The 6777-nt window shown below is 44.0% G+C and overlaps 1 protein-coding gene across 1 annotated transcript in view; it reads right to left on the reverse strand.

The window, feature by feature from the left end:
- The window catches only part of LOC139273608 (zinc finger protein 850-like), a 560896-nt gene that overhangs the window by 538407 nt on the left and 15712 nt on the right, over positions 1-6777 (reverse strand). The gene's annotated exons all lie outside the window — the stretch shown is intronic.

Raw genomic sequence — 6777 nt, forward strand, 5'->3', positions numbered from 1 at the left:
TTCTGCCCCCATTTTACTCCCCTCTGTCTTCCTGCATAGATTGCCATCCCTCTAACTTATTAGTTTAAACCCTCCCCAACAGCCCGAGCAAACACTCCCCCTAGGACATTAGTCCCGGTCCTGCCCAGGTGCAGACCGTCCGGTTTGCACTGGTCCCACCTCCCCCAGAACCAGTTCCAATGTCCCAGGAATTTGAATCACTCCCTCTTGCACCATTCCTCAAGCCACGTATTCATCTTAACTATCCTGTAATTCCTACTCTGACGAGCACGTGGCACCGGTAGCAATCCTGAGATTACTACCTTCGAGGTCCTACTTTTAAAATTTAACTCCTAGCTCCCTAAATTCAGCTTGTAGGACCTCATCCCGTTTTTTACCTATATCGTTGGTACCTATATGCACCACGACAACTGGCTGTTCACCCTCCCCCTCCAGAATGCCCTGCAGCCGCTCCAAGACATCTTTGACCCTTGCACCAGGGAGGCAACATACCATCCTGGAGTCTCGATTGTGGCCGCAGAAACACCTATCTATTCCCCTACCACTATAGCTCTCCTACTCTTTTTCTTGCCCTCCTGTGCAGCATAGCCACCCATGGTGCCATGAACTTGGCTGCTGCTGCCTTCCCCTGATGAGCCCCCCAACAGTACCCAAAACGGTATATCTGTTTTGGAGGGGGATGACCGCAGGGGATCCCTGCACTACCTACCTTCCTTCCACTGCTCTTCCAGCTGGTCACCCATTTCCTATCTGCCTGTGTAACCTTTACCTGCGGTGTGACTAACTCACTCAACATGCTATTCATGACATCCTCAGCATCGCGGATGCTCCAGAGTGAATCCATGTGCAGCTCCAGCGCCGCAATGCGGTCTGTCAGGAGCTGCAGCTGGACATACTTCCTGCACACATCGTAGTCAGGGACACTGGAAGCGTCCCTGATTTCCCATACAGCAAAGGAGGAGCATGGCAAAGATAATCATGTTTGACAAATTTGCTGGAGTTCTTTGAGGATGTAACGAGCAGGGTGGATAAGGGAGAATCAGTGGATGTGGTGTATTTAGATTTCCAGAAGGCATTCGATAAGGTGCCACATAAAAAGTTACTGCACAAGATAAAAGCTCACGGGGTTGGGGGTAATATAATTAGCATGGATAGAGGATTGGCAAACAGTGACTCGTGGTGTTCTGCAGGGATCGGTGCTGGGTCCTCAACTATTTACAATCTATATTAATGACTTGGATGAAGGGACAGAGTGTAATGTAGCCAAGTTTGCTGATGATACAAAGATGGGTGGGAAAGCAAATTGTGAGGAGGACACAAAAAATCTGCAAAGTGATCTAGACAGGCTAAGTGAGTGGGCAAAAATTTGGCAGCTGGAGTATAAAGTAGGAAAATGTGAGGTTATCCACTTTGGCAGAAATAATAGAAAAGCAATTATAATTTAAACTGAGAAAAATTGCAAAGTGCTGCAGTACAGAGACCTGGGAGTCCTTATGCATGAAACACAAAAAGTTAGTATGCAGGTAGAGCAAGTAATCAGGAAGGCAAATGGAATGTTGGCCTTTATTTCAAGAGGGATAGAGTATAAAAGCAGAGAAGTCCTGCTACAACTATACAGGGTATTGGTGAGGCCACACCTGGAGCACTCTGTACAGTTTTGGTCTCCGTATTTAAGGAAGGGTATACTTGCATTGAAGGCTATTCAGAGAAGGTTAACTAGGTCGATTCCAGAGATGAGGGGGCGGACTTATGATGATAGGTTGAGTAGGTTGGGCCTATACACATTGGAGTTCAGAAGAATGAGAGGTGATCTTATTGAAACTTATAAGATAGTGAGGGGCTTGACAAGGTGGATGCAGAGAGGATATTTACATTTATAGGGGAAACTAAAACTAGGGGACATAGTCTGAGAATAAGGGGCTGCCCATTTAAAACTGAGATGTGGAGAAATTTCTTCTCTGAGGGTTGTAAATCTGTGGAATTCTCTGAACCAGAGACCTATGGAGGCTGGGTCATTGAATATATTTAAGGCGGAGATAGACAGATTTTTGAGCAATAAGGGAGTAAAAGATTATGGGGGGCGGGCAGGGAAGTGGAGCTGAGCCCAAGATCAGATCAGCCATGATCATATTGAATGGTGGAGCAGACTCCAGGGGCCAAATGGCCTACTCCTGCTTATGTTTCTTTTGGAAGATCCCTCACCGCCCTGACATTGCCTTTTTGAGGGACTGTGGCCTGGTATGGCTGTGTTAGAGAAATAGGGGCCACGTGCCAGGGAGAGACCATAGAGAGAAAGGAGGAAAGGTAGAGAGGGACAGATGGGTAGAAAGTGGATGACTGTCAAAGAGAGCTGGCTGATCAGAAAAAGGAACAAAAAACAAAGGAAGAGACACACAGATAGAGAGGGAGAAGGGGGCAGAGGTGTCGAGGAGAGGTGACAGGAGAGATGGAAAACACAGAAACAGAAATAGCCAGATCTTATTCCTTGCACATTTTGGCACTCTATAAATTACAGACTGTTTCTATTGTGGCATCAATGAGGTTCAAAGTACTCGGTTACATCACGTCGAGCTCTCTTTATATAATGGGGGTGGAGATCTGCACTTCACCACAGAATCAGTCACAGACTATTTCATAACCAGGTATAGCTTCTGTTTTCCATTTCTGGCAGATAACCAAAGAGGAACCATTTTTAGCAATTGATCCAACACAATGCTGATGTCGATGGCAGAATGGATAATTCGTGATGTCCAGCTGTGTCCTCTGGTCACTGGGCGGACTGACCCTGGGTTTTTACCCATACACGTGCTGTGTCCTCTGGTCACTGGGCAGACTGACCCCTGGGTTGTACCTGTAAACCTGCTGTGTCCTCTGGTCACTAGGCGGACTGACCCTGGGTTTGTACCTGTACACCAGCTGTGTCCTCTGGCTACTGGGCGGACTGACCCCTGGGTTGTACCTGTAAATCTGCTGTGTCCTCTGGTCACTGGGCGGACTGACCCTGGGTTTGTACCTGTAAACCTGCTGTGTCCTCTGGTCACTGGGCGGACTGACCCTGGGTTTGTACCTGTAAACCTGCTGTGTCCTCTGGCCACTGGGCGGACTGACCCCTGGGTTGTATCTGTACACCTGCAGTTTGGCTTTACCTATCCTGTTACTTACTGTCATCATAAGATAATAAATAGGAACAGGAGTAGGCCCTTTGACCCCTTGAGCCTTCAATGAGATCATGGCTGATCTTCTACCTCAACTTCATTTTCCTGCACTATCCCCATATCCCTCGATTCCCTTAATATCCAAAAATATATTGATGTCTGTCTTGAATATACATAACTTCTGAACATCCACAGCCCTCAGAGAGAATTCCAAAGATTCACCACCTTCTGAGCAAAGAAATTTCTCCTCATCTCAGTCCTAAATTGCTGACCCCTTGTTCTGAGACTAAGACACCTGGTTCTAGACTCCCTAGCCTGGGGAAACATCCTTCCTGCAATTATCCTATCAAACCCTGTAAGAATTTTGCTGGTTTCAATGCAATCACCTCTCATTCTTCTAAACTGTAGAGAATGTAGGCCTAGTCTACTCAATCTCTGATAGGACAATCACCCCCATCCCCCAGAAACAGTCTGATGAACCTTCATTGCACCCCTTCTATGGTAAGTATATCCGTCTTTCGGTAAAGAGATCAAAACTGTACACAATACTCCAGGTGTGGTCTCACCAGGGCCCTATATAACTGCAGTAAGAAGCCTTTCCTCTTATACTTTAATCATCTTGTAATAAAGGCCAACATACAATTTGCTCTCTTAATTGATTGCTTGTTAATTGATGTTAAATTTGTGATTTTTGTACCCAGGTCCCTCTCCTTTTAAAAAATACTCTGCTTTTTTATTTTTCCTACCAAACTGGATATCTTCATATTTCTCCACTATATTCCATTTGTCATGTTCTTGCCCATTAACTTAGCCTGTCGATATCCCCTTGAAGCCTCTTTGTACCCTCCTCACAAATTGTATTCCCACCTAGCTTTGTATCATTAGCAAATGTAGATATACAGGTTGTACTCTCCAGTCTGGGTCTCTTTCGTCTGGAAACATCCTTGGTCCAGCATCAGTCCCGGCATGGGTGGTGGTTCTGTCTCTCTCTCGGCTCCGTGGCTGAGCTCTCTCCCTGTCTCGCAGCTTCTCTCCCCTCCCCGCCATTTCTCTCCCCATGCATGCACAGAACATGTCCGGGTCGCTGTCAGCAGCTGACCTCCCGAGTACTGGAAAATGCTCTGATCCGGCACCGGTCAGGTCCCAAGGATGCCGGACCAGAGACGTCCAACTGTATAACATTTGGCCCCCTCATCCAAATCACTGATATATATTGTGAATAGCTGAGGCCCAAGCACCATCCTTGGAGTACCCGACCAGTTACAGCCTGCCAACCTGAAAATGAACCGTTTATTCCTACTCTGTTTTCTGTCTATTAACCAATCCTCAATCCATGCTAGTATATTAACCCCCAATCCCTTGAGTCCTAATTTTGTTCAATAACCTCGTGTGACACCTTATCGAATGCCTTCTGAATATCTAAATACACCACATCCACTGATTCCTCCTTAAATATTCTGCTAGTTACAACCTCAAAAAAGTCTCAACAGATTTGTCAAACATAATTTCCCTTTCATAAAGCAGTGTTGACTCTGTCCAATCTTATTATTTTTCTCTGAGTGCCTGTTACCACATCCTTATAATAGAATTGAGCATTTTCCCTACTACTGAGGTCAGGCTAACTGCTCTGTAGTTCCCTGTTTTCTTTCTCCCTCCTTTCTTAAATAGTCCAGTTACATTTGCCACCTTCCAAACCACGGGAACCATTGTAGAATCTATGGAATTTTGGAAGGTGATAACCAATGCATCCACTATTTCTATAGCTAATTTTTTCAATACCCTCGGATGTGGGCCATCAGGTCCAAATGATTTATTGGCTTTCAGTCTCATTATTTTCTCCAGTACCATTTTTCTTTACTAATACTAATTTCTTTCAGTTCTTCATTCTCACTGGACCCTGGGTTCTCCAGTAGTGCTGGCAAATTTTTTGTGCTTTCTTCCATTAAGACAGACACAAAGTATGCATTTAATTTCTCTGCCATTTCCTTGTTCCCCATTATAATTTCTCCTGTCTCAGCCTGTAGGGGACCCACATTTACTTTTGCTAATATTTTCCTTCTCACATACCTATAGAAGCTTTTGCAGTCTGTTATTTTGTCTCTCGATAGTTTACTCTCATATTCTAGTTTCCGTTTCTTTATCAATTTCTTGGTCCTCCTTTGCTGAATTCTAAAATCTTCCCAGGCTTACTGCTCTTTTTGGCAACATTATAAGCATCTTCCTTTCATTTAATACTATATTTAACTTCTCTTGTTGGCCACAGTTGGATAACTATTCCTGTGGGGTTTTTGTACCTTAAATGAATGTATGTTTGTTGTAAATTATAACTTAATTCTTTAAATGCTAGCCATTCCTTTTCTACCATCATACCTTTTGATATAGTTTCCCAATCTACTTAGCCAACTCTCCCCTCATACCTACACAGTTTCCTTTGTTTAACTAAATCACTTTCAAATTTAATGCAAAATTTTATCATGTTATGGCTACTCTTCCCCAAGGGCCACTTTCCTACATTATTAATTAACCCTTTCTTATTGCACACTACTAGATCAAAAATAGCCTGTTCTCTCATTGGTTCCTCAAAATACTGATCTAGAAAACCATCTTGTATACCTTCCATTAATTCGTCCTCCACACTATTACTGCAAATTTGGTTTGCACAGTCTATATGCAGATTAAAGTCCCCCATAATTATTATATTACCTTTGTTACATGCACCTCTAATTTCCTGATTTATACAGTGCCTTACATTACCACTATGGTTTGGGGGCCTATAAACAACTCCCACCAATGTTTTCTGCCCTTGCTGTTTCTAAGCCACACCCAAACTGATCCTATTTCTTGATTTTCCGAGCTAAGACAGTATTCTTTATCCCATCCTTTATTATTAGGGCTACCACTTCTCCTTTTCAATTTTGCTATCTCTTCTAAAAGTTATGTATCCCGGAATATTTAGTTCTCAACCGTGGTCACTTTGCAACCACAGCTCCATAATGGTTATCAGATTAAACCTATTAATTTCTATCTGCGCTATTAATTCATCTATTTTCTTGCGAATACTTCATGCGCTCAGATATCGTGCCTTTAGCTTTGGCTTTTTTCTATTTTTCCTTAGTCAGTAATGCCCGATTACCTTTGTTACTCTCTCTATCCCTTCCTCACCCACTCTGCTTATTTTTACCCAAAACTCTGCTCTAGAGCCTTGACATGTCTCTTGTTGCTTTTTCTCTCTATCTAAACCGTGCTGTACTTTCCTGGATCTCGCCACCCAGCCTTCAATAGTTTAAAGCCCTGTTTACTGCCCTAGTTATTCGATTCGCCAGGACACTGGTTCCTGCCCAGCTCAAGTGGAACCCATGGCAAGGGAACAGCTCCCTCTTTGCCCAGTGCTGGTGCCAGTGCCTGTAAAGAAAAACCCCTGCCTCCCACACCACTCTTTGAGCCATGCATTTACTGTTCTAATCTGCTTATCCCTGTAACAATTGGTGTGGGGCTCAGGTAACAATCCAGAGATTATTACCTTTGAGGTTCAGCTTTTTCATTTGAATCCCAACACCTCCATCTCTTTCAGCAGAACCTCATTCCTAGTACTACCGAGGTCATTGGTTCCTACATGGTCCAC

Source organism: Pristiophorus japonicus, chromosome 9 (assembly GCF_044704955.1).
Source record: "Pristiophorus japonicus isolate sPriJap1 chromosome 9, sPriJap1.hap1, whole genome shotgun sequence".
Classification (NCBI taxonomy): domain Eukaryota; kingdom Metazoa; phylum Chordata; class Chondrichthyes; family Pristiophoridae; genus Pristiophorus; species Pristiophorus japonicus.